Source organism: Agelaius tricolor, unplaced genomic scaffold (assembly GCF_023055355.1).
Source record: "Agelaius tricolor isolate 1412-34295 unplaced genomic scaffold, bAgeTri1.0.p SCAF_9, whole genome shotgun sequence".
NCBI lineage: Eukaryota > Metazoa > Chordata > Aves > Passeriformes > Icteridae > Agelaius > Agelaius tricolor.
Genome location: NW_027269269.1, coordinates 29,209,013 through 29,230,423, shown reverse-complemented (window position 1 = coordinate 29,230,423; position 21,411 = coordinate 29,209,013). Strand labels below are relative to the sequence as shown.

Here is a 21,411-nt window from a genome sequence, read left to right as displayed (position 1 = left end):
TTTTTGTCTGTTAATCTACTTTTAATTTTTGAAATAATAATTCAGCTCTTGCAGGATCTTATTTCATCCATTCAAATAAAGTTATCTTTCAACCTCTGTAAACAAATCCTTATATATGTAATTTGGGGCAAAACACTATTTGAGCTCCTGGTAAGAAATGTAAATCCACTGAGCAGCAGTTTATTACAATCCTGGTAGTTTCTGAAAATCCTGAAGGGTCAGTGCACAGGTGATTTCAAATAGATTGTGGTGGAATCACTGTAGTACTAACTTGTATGTGTATGCTCAAGGATTCTTTATTTCAACAAAAATTGTGTGAGCAAAAAAATCGCGAGCGTAAAATCATGTCATTGTATGGTGATAGCTTCCATTAAAAAATTAATTGCGATGTGTCTGGAGCTGTCATATGATCTTAAAAGTGTATAATTATACAGCTGGGATGGTAACATCCTATTGAAGGATTTCAAGGTGTGGTTTTCAGTCTCAGTGTGTAGCTGGTTAATCTGTATATGTCAAAAATAGTCTTACTGTATAAAAATGCAACAAAAATAATTGTTAAACAAAAGAGCTTTTTGTCACCATGTTTAGCAGCAACTATCGGGCACAGAAGTTCAGCTGCCTATGAAACTGTGCCAGCCAAAAATGCAGACCAGTGAAAACCATGTCCAAAATAGTAATTAGACTATTTATAGTGAATTTCTTTTCCTTTCACAGTGAAGGAGAATGTGGGCTGCAAGCTTACTTCTGGAATACATTCTGGGCACCACAAGATATGGTTGCTTCTCTTAAAAAACTAACCCCAGTGGAACAAAAAGAAATCTGTAGTAAACAAGCAGTTCCCTTGCTCAGTTCTGGGGAAGAAGATTTTGATCTTGTTACCATGGAGCTTTTTGGTATCAATGTACCTGTCATTTAATACTTATTCTGTCTATTTTTCTCTCTCCACTTTGTGTCTTTGGCTTGTGTAGCTCATAATTATTACATTTCAGTTTCAGATTCCAGAGAATATGATGTGATGATAAAATCAGGAAATTACGCTTCAATCCCAAGTGATGCCACTTTGAGGGGGAGTGGAATCCTGTGATAGAAAAATGGCATTTTTTGAGTTATTCTTATATCTGTAGTGCTTATGAACTAAACTAGGCTATGGAATCTCCATGTCTTATGTTTCAAATGAAGGCTGGATGTTCCAGTCTTCCAGAATGGCTGAAATTTAATAGCTCCCACTATTGCAGTGAGCTGTGGCTCCAATTTTTGCCATTTCTAAAAAAAAAAACAAAAACAAAACAAACAAGCAAACAAAAAAACACCCAACAAAACCTCTAAGAAATTGTACATAATTTGGCTTGTGATTAGATAATTTTGGTTTTATATTGTTAGTGAACAATTAGGCAGATATCATACCAATTGCAGTTGAATCAGTTCCTGCTCATGATGGTGAGGCTTAGTACTCCCTTGGCCAGAGCAGGAGAAGGTGATGCAGTCTGATAGGAAAAAGGGAACAGAACTGTAAACGTAAGAGCAAAAAAGGAATAGAGGAGTCATATGGATAGGTGATTTTTTTCTGCCTTGTCAGAAATCTTACCCAAGAACCTATCTTTCAATCTAACAGTTTCTCCATACTGATCTACACTCTATTTTGTAGCAGTATCTTTTGACCTGTATGCCAAGCCAGGCAACAACAGGACTCTAACTCTGATGAATCTCAAAAAGTCTTTTTATCAATGGAGACTGTAAGTTCCTCCTAATTACGTGGTAGTTATCACTCTGCATGGTGTCACTCCAGAGAGCTGTGCATCATACCACTTGTCAACATATGATTTCCTTCTTCCACTGCAGAACAAGATCATTATGAAGTAATATACAGAGCAAAGACGTTTTACTGAGCTGTACAGAAGCTCTCTGAAACCATACCAGATGGATAAAATGTGAGATTTGAAATACAACTTAATTAAAAGTCTTGGATAGTGTAATAAAAATATCTTCTAATAAAGTTGAAAGGCACTGATAAGTGTTTCCAAGTCCAACTCCCTGCTCCTCAGAGGACTACCTAAAATGAAACCATCTGATTAAGAACATTGTCCAGATGTTCCTTAAACTTTGACAAGCTTGGTGCCATCACCCCTTCCCTGGGGAACCTATTACAAATTTCTGTGGGGTTTATTCTACACTATGACTAATTCTAATGGGTTCCTTTCCATAAAATTACATTTACAACTCAAAAACATACAGAATTTATTTTAGAGTATTATATTCTCTTACTTTCAGAAAATGTACGTTTTATGGCAGTCCAGTCACAGCTGAATTCCTCCTCATAATAGGGGGTTGGAAGGCTACATCCTCAGAGTCACTGTAGTGTATTTGCATAAGTGGGTTCAGATGATATTTAAATTTGAGAGGCTACACTGCTCCTACTTTTCAGAGCTGAATTTCATGTATGAGCACAAGGAATCTGTCTTCCTCAATCAAATGAATGAACAAGTTGTAGCATCTGAGGATGGATGGTTTCAAGAGGGGAACTTTACTTAAATTTTTGGAACTTTCAGGAAGAGGTTAGCTGGGCATGAAGATTCAGCTAGGAATCTGAAATGCACTTGTTTAGGAGTGGTTTAACTAAATTGAGTAGTCCTCTTCAGCTCTATTAATGTACTAAAATTAACTGCTCTCTATGCAACAAGACATAACAGATTGCCATTGTTGGCATGAAATGGACAGAAGGTTTTTGTAAGGAGTTACTCTCAAACTTCAAAGGAGAATCCTGTTCCTGATGTAGGCCTGCATTTGTTCTGCTACTTATTATGGATTATTGCTGTGACTGTTACTCCATTGTGTATTATTAACACTGGCTCAGCTTTTTAGGAACCACAAATGTAGAGCTGGCCATGAGCATGAAAACACCTGGAAGACAGCAAGACCAACACAGGTGTCTGATATAAGACATTCAGAGAATATTGATGCAGTAAGCTGTAAGACAAAATTCAAGAATGTGTGTGTCAGACATCTTTTTGTGAAAATCTTTTCTTTAGGATTTTCCTGATGAAGCTGAGAAGTTTCAGCAACAAATGTAAACAATTATTATCTGCTGCTGTGGAATGCAACAGGTCCACCTGTGATTGGCCCCTCTTGGATGTTTATAATTAATGGCCAACAAGACTGAGCTATCTCAGGCAGAGTCCGAGAGAGCTGCCTTTGTTAGGCAAAAATCATTCTTTTCTATTCTATTCTTAGCTTAGCTAGGTTCTGAGGAAACCTTTTCCTTTCTTCTCTTTTTAGTATAGTTATAATGTAATATATATATATATATATATCATAAAATAATAAATCAAGGCTTCTGATCATGGAGTCAACATTCTCGTCTCTTCCCTCATCCAAGAACCCCTGTGAACACAGTCACAAATGTGCATTGATGTCTGTCTATTAAAGAACCAAAACAGAATTTGGTGACTGAAATGATGTTAAAAGCCTGATAGTACTTCAGAAAAATGGACTTTTTCGGTTGCTTTTACTGCCACCCTAAAAAATGCATTGTTTTGCATATGTCTATTCGTTTTGTTCTTGGATCAAAAGCAGCCTAGTGACATACTTATTACACATGCAGTAGAACTAATAATAACAGCATGTCCCTCTGTGACAGCCAGTAACTATGATAGCCATTATTCCCTGATGTTGAGGTCCAGGGTCACACGTGGTGACTGAACTGATTCTCTCCAGTTTCTGTAAACTGCAGTAATAAATCTGTTCAGTGACAAATCCTAAAGCATGCTCAAGCTGAGATAGGGAGGTGTGCTGTGAGAGTAAGTATCTCACGTGGACAACTCTTCTCATAGCTTGCCTTGCTTTTCTGATGATACTGTGACAGAAGGTACAGATAGAAGATAAACCAGGCCGTTGACTGGGTTGATGAAGATGCTGAAATATTTTCACATGGCAATGTGGAGGTACTTAAATTGTTATTTTATAAATGTTTTGTCAGCTATTATGATAGAAAGTATTTAATAATGTCTGCAGGAGAGGCAAAGCAGAGATTCATTCACTAGTGGCTCACTTCAAACGCATGAAAGGAATATCCTGCTAAAGGAGAAGACAAGTACTTTCAATTGAAGGTTAAAAACTTTGATTTAATGCTGCCAATCTGGGCCTCAGTTACATCAAAGAACTTGATGCAGGGCTGTGATAGAAATAATCTGTTACTGTGAGGTCTAATCTTATTTGCTTTCATTTGCTGTGCATAGAAAAAGAGAAACCTGTTAGAAATTTTTAACGTATAGATTCACAGATATCGCAAAATATTCTGAGTTGGAAGTGACCCACGAGGATCATTGAGTTATAAATAAATTTAAAAAGTCCAAAATACAATGCAGGTGCAAAATGGAATAAGCATAAGAGTGAATTAGATGCAAGAAATAGCATCTCACATTACAAGTAAAAGAACAGCAGGAAGTAATAGTTGCTAAGCATGGGGCTCCACATTTTGTGTGATAGTTTTTGTGACACAAAACCAGGCTGAACATGGATAGATTGAAAATGCTTTGGGTTCATCTGTTGCACAGATGCTGCTTAACACTGCTGCACTGGCACTTGTCGCATTTTCATTCCTAACCTCTGTTTCTCAGTGCCACTATCACCACTGAAGTAACATAATCTGGCATTGTCTTTCTGATGCTTCTATAGGTACAGAAACTCCAGGGCACTTGTTAAGCAATAAAACGGTGACGTACACACAGAGTGACTAGTCATCAATGCTGGGAAGCCCAAGCATCCTGTGTACTATCAGCTGGGTGGAAGAATAAAAGGGAAATGGTAACCAGGGAAATATTCTGGAACACAGATGCCCAGATCAGTGTTACTTCTGCCCAGTTTCCCAGCAAAGACAACAGGAATGTGAGAAATGTTTTGGGATTATTTTTTTAATGCTTTTTTTTGGTAACCTTCCAGATGGTGTGGGCCTGGGGCCTGGACTCCTTTGGTTGTGTGTTTAACTTCATTGAGTAATGTGATGTTGCTTACCTTCTCACTGGACCAAAGAGGAGAAAGCAACATATTAAAAGTTCGCTTTCAAGCTGTTCCTAAAATCAGTAAGTAGTTAATAGAAACAAGCATCTGATGGAAGCACACTTATTACTGATTTTGCCTTTAAAAAAGTTGATATTGCCTTGACCATATCTGGGGGAGGGAATGTTGGCATATAAAGCAGGGAATTATCATTGAGATCCACTTTACAAAAGACTGAGAATTGAACAAAGAAGAGAGAACACCCTTTGGCCTGGGAGACTTTGTCTTCCTGATAACTACTGAAGCCTTACTTGCCAGTCATTGCATGGGTAACACCGAGTAGCGGCAGGGAAGCAGACAGACAGACAACTACAGGCACTATATAGCCCCAGTGACAGAGTAGCTACTTTTGTCAGTTTTGGCAATGTATCCACAGATCACAGAATGTGTGTTTAAAGAAAATGGAAAAGAGCAAACACTTCTAGTTTATCTTTGTTCTTTTTCTGAATGCATTGTTCAGTGTAGTTAACTGAATAAGAAAAATGTGTTCCACACCTAAGACCTACATTCCAAATCTATGAGGTACTATGGATTTTACATGAGTGCTGTGGGGTGAAATATTTTGAGTAATGCCAAACTGTAGTACTAATTTTAGAAGAGATAAAGGGGCTTCACAGGACCAAGTTTAGCCACAGTTATTTGGTAAGGTATAAGTGAAAGAGTTTTGACAGTGAAGCAAGTGACTTTTCTTTAATGTGTGGAACAAGTCACTGAGGACAAATTCCTCCAAAACTGCCACATTTCAGCTTATGTCTCTCTGCATGCTGCTTATCCAAATACTTATCCCTTGCACATTATGAATTAAAATGGCTTTATTGTTCTGAGGATGGGCATTTCAAATTACATTTAGCCCAGGTTTTGCTACAATATTTTTTTAATTTCAAAATTATCTTATTTTCTGTTATGTTCATATTTGCATTCACCATGTTACCTAAAGGGAACCAAAAGCACTAAGGACTGGATATCTAATAGAGTCCTTGGTAGAAAATAAAACCTCAAAGGAATTCTTCAAATATGGCATTTTCAAACTGAGAACTGATATACAAACTTCCTTGTTTACATTAAATTAATCAGTTATCCCTTCACTGGGCTGATTGCTTTTTAATTTTGAAAATACCTACAGAACAGTCAGAAGTAGATTGGAAGGGGGAGGTTTGTTGCATCCACATCTGGTTGCTTCTTTCACTTACCATGAAAGAATGTTTTTTTAAAAAAGAAAAACTTCAGTCAGAGGTTTTTTTGTACTTACCCTTAGTTGTAATTTGATCCAAGAAAAGAGAAATTCAGTTTTATGTGGAGGTGGAAGTTAAGTGATTTTCAGTTAATACAGGAAAAATGTGAGTTGAATACTGTCACAATGCATTCTTCGACCTCTGTATGTAGAGAAGACTCTGCACTTTCATACAGCTGAGATAACTGTGCTCCTTGATGATGTATTTCTCTCCTAGTATGTGGTGGTCAATATATTGCCTGGAATGTGACACTGAGTTCTCCTTATTATCCGAGTTACTACTCACCAAACATTGACTGCACCTGGATCATCAAGGTAAATGCTAGGAACTCTTCTGAGTATTGATGACTTTTCTTTATCTTATGTAGACACAAAATTGGGAGAAATGGCTTTTGATGTAGATGAAACAGAGAAAACCTAGTGAAGCCACTGAACCTGACTTCTTCTCAGGCACGCATTTCTTTCCTGTCCTATGTACAGGCACGAACTATGGGATGGAAATATTGCCAACTTCCAGAAGTTTGAGAATTTTTTTGACTGCAACAAATTAATGTGTAAGATGACAAATCCCAGCAGCCAGAGAAAATTAATAATTATCAGAGCTTTTCTTCTATGTCAAAAAGAAAAAATGGTCATGTAAATCATGCCTCACATGATGGATACCACATTTCTCTGAATTCTGCAGAGCCAGGACATTCTCTGGTTCAGAAATTCACCTCTGAATGTCAAGTAAGTCCTTTGGCAGGACTTAAAATCTACTTGTGATTTCTACCAACCGCTTAATGTGTCGGTATATTGTTCTGTTCAGCATTTAACTACTTTTTTAGTTTCCCCAGTAAAGAAGACTTTTCATGTATATAACTTGATACATCTCTACCTTTCACAGTATTATTAGCAGCTTATAGCACAAAAATCTCACCTCTGTGCCAAACAGGAACACATGGCATTACAAACCTAGCATGAACCTCAGATATAGTGCTTTATGCTGGCTGCAGAAAGTCTTACGCTCCTTCATCAGGCACAGTCTAGCCAAAGTTGGGTCTAAAAAGACTCCTATAGATGTTTAAATTAGCAAGGTTTTTTGGCTCTTCAGAGGCACTAATTTCAATAATACAAAAGCAGTACTTTCAATCCAGGAACTGGTAGAACAACTTGGAAGCAAAGGCTGTTTTCATTTTGTGAATGCATGTCAGGGTTTTAATCTTTTCATTTTTAGGCATCATTGCCTGGCTACAAACTCTCAATAAAAATTCTTATAATACAAATTCAAGACAAGTCTCCAGACTCCAGTAAATGTGATAAAGACTGGCTAGAAATTGGTGGAGTTAGGTGAGTAAATACATTGTTTTCTGACATTGATTTACACTTTGAAGTTCTGCACATTTAAGCATCCTGGGTTTTTTCTTGCAGGTATTTACTTTTTCTTTTGTTCCCCTTAGAACAATAATGTAGAAAACTACGGGATCTTATGCAGCTGCAGCTGAACTGTAAATTCCTGGCTGTGGTCTTGATGCAGATGAGGAGTTTGTGTAATCAGAAGTTTAATTTTCTTTATCACTTGCTCTTCAGTGATTGAAATTTTTACACAAACATTAAAAATAACACTATTCAGAGAAATTTGTCTCTTGGAAGGAGCATATTGAAACAAGCAACAGCTGTTGGATTTGGCTGAATGATTTAATCCTTTCCTGGATGTGGAACTTCTGTGTTTGCAAACCTAAATGGGCAATATGAAATCAAGCATGCCTGAAGCAGCTTGTGTTTACAAGGTAGACCCTGATATTGATCATCTTGCTGTATTTTGTTTCAAAGTCTGCTAATCCCAAAAAAGTTGCAGAGTGGGAGAAATTCATAAAGAGGCTTTCTAAAACTTTTGTTGGGCCATTTTTAACACCAAAATACAGTTGATCCTTACTGCATTATCTTAAAGCTTTTTTGACATCACTACCACTCAGTAAAAGGAGACATAGCTGGATGGTAGTGGTCAGTTTGGTTAGAAATTAGTATTTCTCACTTTTGCCTTGCTAGATACTGTAAAACTCTTTCAGAAAACAACAGAAACAGAGAATATGGCTATTCTGTTGCAATCAACTTCCATTCTGATGAGCTGGTCACCCACAGAGGGTTTTATATTGAATACAAAGCTTTCAGTCCCACAGAACGTAAGTTAATAAGCACACAATTTAATTTTCAAGGAGAAATCTTTCAGAAATCCTGCTTGACAGATGAGCATACAACTCAACCTGCCTACTTTCTTAACCTTATTGCAGGAGACAAATGTGTAAAATGTTATGTCTTTGGTTGACCAAATAGAGCTACAAATTTAGATATAAGACGTATTTATAAGCTAGTACTTATTTTCTAACATTTATCAACTATTCTGTAAAATGAGGAGTAAAATTTCTCAATTTCTGTAGATCTACTATATGGCACTTTGCTGACAATTTAAAATAGCCAAGCTGCAATATGAAAATAGAATGGCAGAGGGCCTCTAAGCATGACTCTTCTCCCAACCAAAGTTAACCATGAATACCTAATCTTTTCTTATTTTGGTTTCAAGAGACAGGTGTCTGCTAAGGAAGACAGGAGCCTCCCCTGAATTGGAAAATAAAAACCCCCTCCCTCCAAATTGCTATAAATTTTAAATTAAGAGGCTCTCAGGCAAAAATATGGGAGCAGGGATAACAGTTCTTTATTAGGGAAGAAAATAAAAAGATAAAATAAACAATGTAGAAAACCAAAACAACGCTGACTGAGTCAGAACACAACCTGACGCCCTGTTGGTCAGGGTGTTGGTAGCAGTCCAATTGGAGATGTGGCTGCAGTCCTCCTGGAGTGTCAGGTGTGGTTCTGTTGGAGCAGGGATCCTGTAGAAAGGGTGTATTCTTCCTCTGAAACTCCGGTGGAAGAGGCAGCTGTTCCTCTGGGAAATCCAGTGGAGAAGCCATGCTGGTGTTCCAGAAACTCAAGATGATATCCAGGTAGAAATGTTTGGCTCCTCCCTTTGGGCAGAGCATCTCACAATGGGATGCTATAGTTCTTATCAGTCATGCAGTGACACTCAATAGGCTGTTATCAGCAGATGTCTCCCCTGAGAGAGGATTGGTTGTGGAAAAGATAAGGAAAACTGCCCACTTAACAGAAGACAACTGCCATACAGATGGCAAATAGAAAACAATTTGCTTGGCAATCCAGGACATGATCCATCCCTTATTCTATTTTCCATCTGCATCACAATGAAACCTTACACACAGTTCTCACTTAAGACTAGGTTTCCCTGTGGTACACAATGGCTTTCTCCATCTTTCTGCATTACCCACCAAATGTAACCAGGTCCTTGAGCAAAAACAATCCCACGGATGGGTTTGTCTTTGCCTGAGGTGGGATTAATCCAAACAGTCTTTCCCAAAATATCTTTCATATGTACCACAGGGACTTTATCTCCATCCACTGTGTGCAAGGGTTCAGACTGGGCAAGACCAGCTGGATTGATGGACCCTCGGGTGTCAACCATCCAGGTGGCTTTTGTTAAGTTCATTTCCCAATTTATAAAAGTTCCCCTGCCAAGTGCTTTCAGGGTAGTCTTAAGTAGTCCATTGCACCATTCAACTTTCCTGGCAGCTGGTGCATGATAAGGAATATGATATATCCATTCAATACCATGTTCTCTGGCCCAGGTGTTGATAAGGCAATTCTTGAAATGGGTCTTGTTTTCTGACTCAATTCTTTCAGGGGTGCCATGTCTCCACAGGATTTGCTTTTTCAGGCCCAGGATGGTGTTCTGAGTAGTAGCGTGAGATACAGGGTAGGTTTCCAACCATTCTGTGGTGGCTTCTACCATGGTCAGCACATAGTGCTCGCCTTGACGTGTCTGGGGCAGTGTGATGTAGTCAATCTGCCAGGCCTCCCCATACTTGTACTTGGACCACCGCCCACCATACCACAGGGGCTTCACTTGCTTGGCCTGCATGATGGCAGCACATGTCTCACAGTCATGGATAACCTGAGAAATACTGCCCATGGTTAAATCCACCCCTCGGTCCCATGCCCACTTATAGGTGGCATCTCTACCCTGATGGCCTGAGGCATCATGGGCCCATCGAGCTAAGGGGGAACAACTCCCCTGTATGTTGCCAATCTATGTCTATCTTCTACACCTCTATTTTTGCTGCCTGATCTACCTGCTCGTTGTTTCAGTGTTCCTCATTAGCCCAACTCTTGGGGACACAGGCATCTACATGATGGACTTTCACAGGTAGCTTCTCCACCCAAGTAGCAATGTCTTTCCATTCATCAGCAGCACAGACTGGCTTTCCTCTATGCTGCCAGTTGGCCTTTATCCACCTTTCCAGCCAGCCCCACAGAGCATTGGCTACCATCCAAGAATCAATATAAAGGTAGAGCTTTGGCCACTTCTCTCTCTCAGCAATGTCCAGGGCCAGCTGAACAGCTTTGAGTTCAGCAAGTTGACTTGATCCACCTTCTCCTTCGGTAGCCTGTGCAACCTGTTATGTGGGGCTCCATACGGCTGCTTTCCACTTCTGGTTCATCCCTATGATGCGACAGGATCGATCAGTGAAAAGAGCATAGTGTGTTTTCTCTGGTGGTTGATGGTTGTATGGTGGAGCTTCTTCAGCACATGTCACTTGCTCTTGTTCCTCTTCATCAGTGAGAACGAAGCTTTCACTTCCTGGCCAGTTTATAATTATCTCCAAAATCCCAGGGCAATTCAGGTTTCCAATATGGGCATGCTGTGTGATGAGAGCAATCCACTTGCTCCATATAGTGTCAGTGGCATGGTGGGTAGAGGGAACCTTTCCTTTAAACATCCACCCCCGCACCAGTAGTCAGGATGCCAGGAGGAGTTGTGCTTCCATGCCAATCTCCTCTAAGGTGTCTTGAACTCCTTCACAGGCAGCCAAGATTTCCTTCTCTGTGGGAGTGTAGTTGGCTTTGGACCCTCTGTAGTGTCAACTCCAAAATCCTAGTGGTTGGCCTCAAGTCTCCCTAGGCATCTTCTGACAAAGGCTCCAGGACAAGACATTGTTCCCGGTTGCAGTGTAGAGCACATTCTTCACCTCTGGTCCTGTCCTGACTGGGCCAAGAGCTACCGCATGAGCGATCTCCTGCTTGATCTGGGCAAAAGCTTGTTGCTGCTCAGGGCCCCAGTGGAAAGTGTTCTTCTTGCGGGTCACCAGGTAAAGAGGGCTCACCATCTGACTGTACTCGGGAATGTATATTCTCCAAAAACCTATGGCACCTAGGAAAGGTTGTTTTCCTTCTTGCTGGTTGGTGGAGATATTGTGATCTTGTCAATGACCTCAGTTGGAATCTGACACCATCCGTCTTCCCACTTTACTCCCAGGAACTGGATCTCTCTGGCATGTCCCTTGACTTTGCTCTTCTTGATGGGGAAGCTGGCTTCTAGCAGAATCTGGATGATCCTCTCCCTTTCTCAAATACTTCCATTGCCATGTTCCCCCATACAATGATGTCATTGATGTACTGGAGCTTCTGCACCCTTTTCCAGTGCAGCCTTGATCAGTCCATGGCAGATGGTGGGGCTGTGTTTCTACCCCTAGGGCAGTTGGTTCCAGGTGTACTGCACCCTCCAGGTAAAGCCAACTGAGGCCTGCATTCTGTTGTCAGAGGAATGGAGAAAAACACATTAGCAATGTCAATAGTGGCGTACCACTTTGCTGCCTTGGACTCCAGCTCGTATTGGAGTTCCAGCATGCACAACAGCACTCAGTGGTGGAGTCACTTCATTCAAGCCACAATAGTCCACAGTCAACCTCCATTCTCTGTCAGACTTGTGCACAGGCCAGATGGGACTGCTGAAGGGTGAGTGGGTTTTACTGACCATGCCTTGGCTTTCCAGTTCACAGATCATTTTGTGGATGGGGATCACGGCATCTCAACTGTCCAATACTGCTGGCAGTACACCGTCGAGGTGGCAATTGGCACTTGTTGCTCTTCCACCTTCAGGAGTCCTACTGCAGATGGGTTTTCCGATAGTCCAGGCAAAGTGTTCAACTGCTTAATGTTCTCTGCCTCTACAGCAGCTATGCCAAAAGCCCATCTGAGTCTCTTTGGGTCCTTGTAATAGCCATTCTGGAGGAAGTCTATGCCCAGAATACACAGGGCCTCTGGGCCAGTCACAATAGGATGTTTCTTCCACTCTTTCCCAGTCAGGTTCACCTTGGCTCCCAACAGGATCAATTGCTGTGATCCCCCCGTCACCCTGGCAATGGAAAGAGGTTCTGCTCCCACATGTCCCGATGGTATCAGGGTACACTGCACACCAGTATCAACTAAGGCATTGTATTTTTGTGGTTCTGATGTGCCAGACCATCGGATCCACACCATCCAGAAGATCCAGTTTTCCCATGCCTCTCCCTGGATAGAGGCAGGGCCCCTTTAACCTGGTTATTATCTCTTTCCTGGACATTCATGATAGACGTACCTTCAAGGGGATCTGACAGATCATAATCGGCAGCTCCATCATGGGAGGTTGAGGTTACCTTCACTTTACTGGAATTCCCTTAGTTAGGGTTTCCCTCCTTGAGTTGACACACCCCCGCTGCCAGGACAGAAGTGGGTTTCCCATCCCACCTTCCCACATCTTCCCCATGGTCACGTAGAAAGAACCATAGGTCAGCCCATGGGGTGTACCCTCTCTCTCTAGCTGGGGAACGTTGGGCTCTGGCTTTGGGGCCTGTGACTGGCACTGGTGCAATGTGGGAACTGTTCCTCCTCACCTCCTCCCTCACCTCCCTCATCTCCTCTTTGAGTTCCTTGACCACAGCAGAGACATGAGCCTGCATTGGGCCATTGATCATACTTCCATAATTTCTAAGCTTGTTGGCAACAGAACCCACTGTCTCTCAGTTGGTATCAGCATTAATCGTTGCAATGAAGGTGGTGTATTGAGATGGCCCTAAATTTGCCAGACTCCACAACATTTGCCCTGTGAACCTGACCTTGTTGGGGTCATTACCATGATGTCCATCCCTCCCAAAGAGTACCTCCCATACTGCCATTTCTCTCAGCTGTTGGATCCCTTCCTCAAGGGTGTTCCAGCACATTCTATGGTGGTGTTCCTGCATTCTCTCCCTGTCAACAAACCTCTCTCTGACACTTATTACAAACCACTCCCAGAGGAAAAGGGACCCTGGCTCCTTTACAAAAATCTGATTCATACCTGAGTCCTGGGTCAAGGGTCCCAGATTCCTTGCCTCACCACCATCCAGCCGGACACCTGTACCCATAAGGTACCAGACCCAAAGTAGCCAGCTGGACACCTTTACCCATAAGGTCTCAGACCCAAAGTATAAGCCTGACATCCCCATCATACAATGTCTTTGTGCAGATAACAGAGACTTTCATACGTCAGGGACTCAGTGATAATTGCAACCTCTGGCTCCCCTGTGGGTTGTGAGGACCCTCCCCTATCTGGGTGCTCCGATTTCATCCTAGATCTCCTTGTTTCTATAGGGGCAACTGCTGCTGGCTATGCCTGCCTTTGCAGTTCAGCTGGAACCTGGACAGTTGCAACATCTGTAGGTTCCACTGCTGCGCTGTTAGACTCTCCCTCTTTGAGGCAGGGGAAGGGTTTCTCACCAGCTGGGGAAATGTACTCCTTCAGCATCCGGCCCATCTCACTTATCTCCTTCACCAGACCCCCCACCCAGTCTGGGTTGTTCATATCTGGGGTGGGCTGTGGGGCAGGGTTAGGCTCTGGGGCATCAGCATCCCTAGTCTCTGGTGCCATGTCAGGTTCTGGAGTAGGTGTCAGGGTGGTTGTCCACGTTAATCTTCCCTTATCTCTAAATGCTAAATAGAACAAGCCTATCAGCAACACCAGCCACTGTATGATATCATTAGTATTTAGAGTGGATCTAAACACTTCAAAAAATGGTGGGGCAGACCCAAAGAGATGGTTAAAGGGTTGGGAGAAAATTTTCCCCAGTGTCATTTCCTTATGGTAGGTGCCATTATTAAAGTAAGCCCAAAAACATACAGTTAGTGTGTGATAGCTCTGAATCCAGGTGCCTGCTTTCCAGAGGAAATTAAAAATCCATGAATTCCTCACCTTATTCACCCATAAAACAAACTGGATAACAGCCACAGTAGCCTTGGTTATAGGACCCTTGTTTAGATAAGCGTCTGCAAATGGAAGAAATATAGCCACAATCACATGCCACCCAAACTAGGGTAAGCTGGACCACATGGTGTCACTTAACAAGGTTTCTATAGCAGCACACAAAAATTAGATTACTCAAGAACTGTTATTCCCTTTTTGTTTCTATGCCCTTAAGCCTCATGTTGGGCACCAAAATCTGTCTTGGTATTGACAGACAGGTGTCTGCTAAGGAAGGCAGGACCCTCCCCTGAAATGGAAAATGCTCTGGATCAATGTTAGATTTTAGGGGTCTTCCAGATGGTGGAACAGGAATTTTCAAGAGATACAAGTATATTTACTTGTGACATTTCTTAGAAAAGATGCAATTTCAGATTTTTTTAAATGCCAGGGTTTTTTACCCAATTAATGTCTAGGTAGCTAAAGTTCTCTGTGATTTCATGAGATCAGTTCATTTTGAGAAGCCTCTTCAAATCCTCAGCTTGCTTGTCAGAATGTAGTTCTGTTTATTGTTGACATAGAAGCATTTAAGTTTTAAGGTTTCTGGTAAAGATTTTTGTTTCATGGCCTTTCACTCTAATAAATGGCACATTTTTTGGTCAGTCATTGTGGGATTCACATTCTCTGAACCTGAGAGAAGCAGAGAAAAGAATGATCAAAACAATTCTTATCTCATTTGCTGCGCCTGTGTTGTTCACAAGTGGAATGCACTGTGGAATGTTGTTTACCTGAAGGGAATTGGTAATTGGATTCTGGTGTGAGTGTTTTGATTCACTGGCCAATTGAATCCATGTGTGTGTCAGGACTGTCAGTGGACAGTCACAAGTCAGTGCAGTTGAGTGCTTGGCAGATTCAGCTTTGATGTAATGTAACATAGTGTAATATAGTATAATAAAGTAATTAATTAGCCTTCTGATAAGATGGAGTCCTCCTCATCATTCCTTCCTTCATAAGGGCCGTCCTGAATCCAGTAAGTCATTCTATAAGACACAAATTTTCAGAGATTTCTTCTTCCAACAATGTGGGTCCTCTTTCTACCAGAAAAAGTTACCAACTATTCTTAGTTCTGTGGTTACTCTGGTTTCTGCCTCAAAAATGGTTAAGAGTCTAAGCCTAGGAATACCTCTTTTAACAAAATCCACTGCCTTTATTGTGTGTATCTGTGTGCTCTGCTCCTAGCACTGAGGCAGGAAGCAGATGGGTCAAAGTTATTTAATCAGTTCTTAGTCACAGTCAGGAGGCTCTGTTTAAAGACTCAGGAGGAGTGGAATGGCTGTCATGCGTCAGTATCAAGTTGATGCAGTAGTTTGGGGAATGCTATCTCAGACACCAGCATGGATTGAGAGCGCTGGCCTATATCAGCCTTCCCTTCAGCAGTAGTAACAGGAGTAGGAAAAAAATAAAGTCATGTTTTCCCATATCTTAAGTACCTGCAATCACCCACCTAAGGTTAGTTTTTTCCCCATTGTTGGGTGCCTATCAAAGCACAGTTGCTAAAAATCACAGGCTCTGCTCTGAGCTGACCTGGAAAGCAAATGCCAGCCATCAGCTCTATAACTTCAGGGAGAGGTGACAAGAAAATGCAGACACTCCTGCTTTGAGCTTGTGCTGGCTGGGTGGTGTGTGCTTTCCTCCCACTGACATCACATGCAAGGCAGTGAAGAAGACTAATTTACTCCAGATTGGAACTGATTAGACGACTGTGGGAGAAATGGATTTGGTCCTTCAATCTGATGTAGCTCTTAATTTGCCTATGGTGCTGAATCGGAGAAAATTTCATTTTACTTCACTTGGGCAGAAAGAGGAGTGGTTTGAGCCACTTAGTCTTTCAGAGACTTTTTTTTTCTTGCACATCTGAAAGAGTCAAAGAGAACAAACATTTTAATATATTGTAAAGAAACAACTTACCATCTAAACTAACTAGTAGTTAGTTAATGTGAATGTGAAAGAAATTCTTGGTCAAGGGCTGTTGCATATGAGACTGCAAGTTTTGGGAAGTGTTTGATAAAGCACTTATTCACATCAGATACTGAGTGTAGTAACATAGAGATTAATTTGTACAGAATTTTAATATGAGGAAATATGTATTTGTAATACTAAAGAGAATGCCTAGCTTTGATTTTATATTCCTTTTCCTTAGAAAAATAAATTTTGATTTTATTTTCCTTTTCCTGTATTAAATACTTTCCTTAAGAAGTTAAAGAAATGCTTCCTATCAGTAGTTATGTATCTGTGGTGAATAACTTTCAACCCTTAGAGTAGAGGCAATTAATGTAAATTCGATTTGCTAAGTATATTTAGGTGACACATTTAATTCAGACTGCTTGACAAAAATCTTTGACAGATTGTGCCAAGATTTTTTTTAAATATTCATTTTATTTTACAAATTACACAAACTTTAATTTTTAATAATAATTTTAATATTTCTTCATGGTAGAGTTCTGCATTACTGCATTTAGGCTGTATCAATATTTCCAGTGTCATTGATTTCTTATTTTTCTAGCTTGTCCTTTGATATGCAGACAGAATGTGTATTCCTTCAAGAAATTAGTTTGAATGATGGAAAGGCTGCCCAGGTAGTAGTGCTGAATTGGATTGGGGTAGAGCAATTATTTCTTGTTTGTTGTTTTCTGTAAAGAGACTTTTTCCACTCTTTCCACTCAACTTTTTTCCACAAAGTTGAGACACGAGTTGAAATTATCTCTAAACTACTGCTGGCAATCTTTAAGATCACATGAAACATGTGGGTGAAGATGTAAAAGTGTGGAAAAGAGGCTGTGTAATGTGTCTCTTTAAAGAGTAGGAGAACAGAAAAATCAAGAGGGAATTTCACACCAATCTTTATAAGTTAACTTTCCAAAGGGAAAAAAATGCACAAGAAATAGTCAAAGTAAGCTATTTGTAAATAGTGAAAAGAATATTAAAACCAGCATGGAGCTTTAAAATTTTGTTTTAGTTCTCTGCTGTGAGAGGATAAATAGATAAATTGTACTTTGACACTGTTTTCTGTGACAAGCTTATCAATAAGTAAAGAAAATGTGGGGAGAAAAAAATACAGGAAACTGTTTCCACTGAATGATTGGTCAAGACTCATTGCCAAAGAGAAAGGTTATTTTTAAAATCATTCTGTCAATATTGTTACAGATTGTCACATAATTTTTGTTCATGATCTAAATTATGGATTAGAGTAGGTGCTTATGAAATAGAAAAGTGTTACACAATAGAAAGATGGATGTATTTAAGAGGGATGCATTTGTAAGTGCTGTAGAATATGTATGGAGAAAAATAAAAACAAGAATATGAGTCATCAGTGCCCTGGCAGCCAGGAGAGACATCCTTGTCCGGAGGTGCATCAGGCACAGCATCGTCAGCCAGGTGAGGGAGGGGATTGTCCTGCTCTGCTCTGCACTGGGGCAGCCTCACCTCGAGTGATGGGGGTAGTTTTGAGCACCACAATATAAAAAATAATAATCTTTAAGAGAATGTCCACGGGGGGGGGGGGTAACAAAGATGGTGAAGGGCCTTGAGGGAAAACTGTATGAGGAACAGCTGAGGTTACTTGGTCTGTTCAGCGTGGAGGAGACTGAGGGGAGACCTCATTGCAGTTACAGCTTCCTTCTGAGGGGAACAGGAGGGGCAGCTGTCTGATTTCTGCTCTCTGGTGACCAGTGACATTCCCGAGGGAATGGTCTGAAGTGGTATCAGGGGAAGACTAGGTTCGATATTAGGAAAAGGTTCTTCCCCCATAGGGTGATTGGTCACTGGAACAGGCTCCCCAGGGAAGTTGTCACAGCCCCAAGGCTGCCAGGGCTCAAGAAGCATTTGGACAATGCTCTCAGGCACAGGGTGTAACTCTTGGGGGTGTTGCTGTGCAGGGCCAGGAGTTGAACTGTAAAGTTGATCCTTGTGGGTCCCTTTCAACTCAGAATACTCTGTGATTCTGTGAAGATCTGAATGGAGATAATTAAACAGACATGGATTGCCTAAGTTGCTTTTTTGTGAAAAAATGGCAGAGGGGATGACTGTTGCTCAAAAGCTGACTTGTGAGTCAGAGTCACAAAATGCTCTGTGAGTTTTATTTGTATTTAGTGCTTTGTTGGTTGGTTGTTTTGTTGGTTGGTTGTCTTTGTTCTGGGGTTTTTAAGTGTCACACTAGGATATAAGACAGGAAATTGAAAATGCCTTCCTGATCACCAGTGGGAAGGCTTCAGCTAGTATACTGTACCTAAACTAGGTGTTGCATGTCAAAGAAGATAGGGAACATTCAAAAGATACCAGAAACAGTGACCAGAAGGTAATCCAAGGTCAGATAGTACAGCACAAGTCTCTCTGTCGCTGTATACTACCAAAACCAAGGTAGATAAATGCCTGACAGAAATGGCACAGAAACGTCCAGGTGACCTCTAGTAGGGAGTGTAGCATGTGGCTGTTGGTCTGCTGCTTGTATTAGAAATTTACAGACAATTTTTCTTCAGGTTGTAATCCAGAACAATTGAACTGTGGTGATGGGAACTGTAAACTTCAGTATAAGTCTTGTAAAGATGATAACAGCCTCGGACAGGATAGTGATGAAAACAACTGCTGTAAGTATGTAATTTTAGGTATTTTCCAAAAGATGGTAGAAGACAGAAGCAGGAATATACCTTTTTTAATGGTTGCATGAGTTGTTTCTAGATTTCTTTTTTTTCATGGCACAAAGTAAAAGTTTCATAATCGTGAACATAAATCATGCAGAGTAAAACTAAGTTTTGGGAGAGTTTAGACAATTAATGAAGAAAAATCCAAGATAACAGGGATTTTAGTAAGAAAACCAAACCACATTTTGCTGGTGATCCTGTGGGAAGAGCACTTTTCCCCCAAATGCTACCTGATCAGTACCACATAATTTAAGGAACAGGGACATAGTAGGCTGGGGACTTTTGTCACATTTATGGTCTTTTTACTGTAGATCCACAATGGTTGAGGACATGGCTGATACTACCAATGGCTCCCTAGTGACTTGCCTCATTTTGCTTATGTACTTTTTGTCTTGCTTTCAATCTTGGGGTAACCAGGAGTAAATATTTTTTCAAAAAAAAACCTACCTCCCACTGTTTAGAGGTCCTTGTAAACAACTGGTAATAAAAATAATAGTAATGGAAGCCAATTGATGAGATCTATCAGGCTTCTCACATAGTAAACTGTGATAGTCTTTAGTCAGAAATTTATTGGAGGGAGGTATAAAGCTCTTCTGCAGTTTTCTAAATTTCACTTGAAAATTAAAAGATGCTGTGAATTTTTATTCTTTGTAATGCCTGTGGTTCTGGTGAAGGCAAAAGAACAGATCTGAGAAGCCTCACTTACTCAGGTTAGAGTTATGCAAAATGGGAGTGCGGAAAGGTGAAGGGTCTTCTTTTTTGTCAGGGACAGTGGAGACTGAAATTAGTGTGATCATTAATTAGAGTGGGTCATTCCCCTGTTCCCTCTCTATAGTGGGACCAGTTTACACTAGCATAGACTACTACTTTAAGCAGACTAGAATGTGTAGCTTTGAACAACTTGCTGAATGTGCAAGGTGTTGTTAATAATTAGAAAGCATCACTCCAAACATGTGACACTATCTTCTCTCTCTTATTTCAGCCCACCAAAGTTGCTCCCCTCATGCATACAAATGCCTCAATGGAAAATGCTTGCTGAAACCAAATCCGGAGTGTGATGGGAAAAGAGACTGTGCAGATGGATCACACTGTGGTGTGGTAACATTTATTTTAAAATTTGTTAGTTACTTGGGAAACTAAATCAGCAATTTGTGTTATTCTTAAGCATTATTGGATTAAGAATTTGTTAATCAAATATGAATTTTAAAAAAATTAATTTCCTGGTAACGCTGTATGCAAATGTCTGTCTTGAATTTTGCACTGTTTCTTTCAAATCAGCTCATCCATTCTGTCTATGATGACTTATTTCAAGCAATACACTTCCTGGATAATCTGGTAGGTCTTGCTGCTTTTTTGAGCTGAATGAAATGCAGTCAAGCTGTGTTTGTAAGGAGGGAATAGAGACAAGAATTACTCAAGTGAACTTTTAAATTGTGCTTAACCTCTTTTTGAGTTATTCAACTCTTTAGAAAGCTACACAGGAACATAGACAATGCTTTATATCTGACCTGCCCATTGAGTGAAAATGGGCAAGTACTCACCTTTTTACCAATTGCGCAGTAAGGTCTAAGGGTAAAAGTTTGTGTCAAGCATGGCAAAGTGAATTAACTGGTGGGCTTTTTACTAATTTATTAAATTATTTCTGTTAGCTTGTGGAAGACACCAGCCTATAAAAAACAGAATCATTGGAGGTGAAGATGCGAGATCTGAGAAGTGGCCTTGGCAAGTAAGTTTACAGATGGGGGCACGTGGCCACGTGTGTGGTGCATCTGTGATCTCCAACAGGTGGCTCGTATCTGTTACCCATTGCTTCCTGGATTCTGATTCTGCAAGGCGTGAAGAAATTATACTGTTCTAGAGTATTTGCAGTTTAATAACTTTACAAAGGTGCTTTCAATAATTTGTAGAAGCTATTCCTTGTCTAGATAAGTTGATCCAGGTAATAACTCGGTGACATGACCTCACTACACAAACACTTGGTGTTGTCTGCTGGCTTCAAAAGTCTTCGGTTTTTGAAGTTATTCTTTTGCTTCCATTGCCAGTAAAACCTGGATGAAAGAACACTGTTCTGTTAGATGTAGGGTAAACACCATTGTTTTTTTCCCCTGCTTTTCAAAAGGCAGGAATTTTCTGAATAGAACTATGGCCTTTTATCCCAATACATGTCCTATATATTGATCAATGAGTGAAAACCTCATTGATGTTCAGTTTAGGTAGTGGAAATTGAAAATGCATACCTCCTACATGTGTTAAGAAGGAGATAGAGTTTAAGAATACACTTTTATGAGTTCCAAAGCATGACGCATAGCAATGAGTTGCTCTTATAGATCCAGGAGATTAATTAAGTT

At 40.5% G+C, this 21,411-nt stretch overlaps 1 pseudogene; it reads left to right on the top strand.

The window, feature by feature from the left end:
* The window catches only part of LOC139593233 (suppressor of tumorigenicity 14 protein-like), a 34,170-nt pseudogene that overhangs the window by 2,423 nt on the left and 10,336 nt on the right, over positions 1-21,411 (top strand).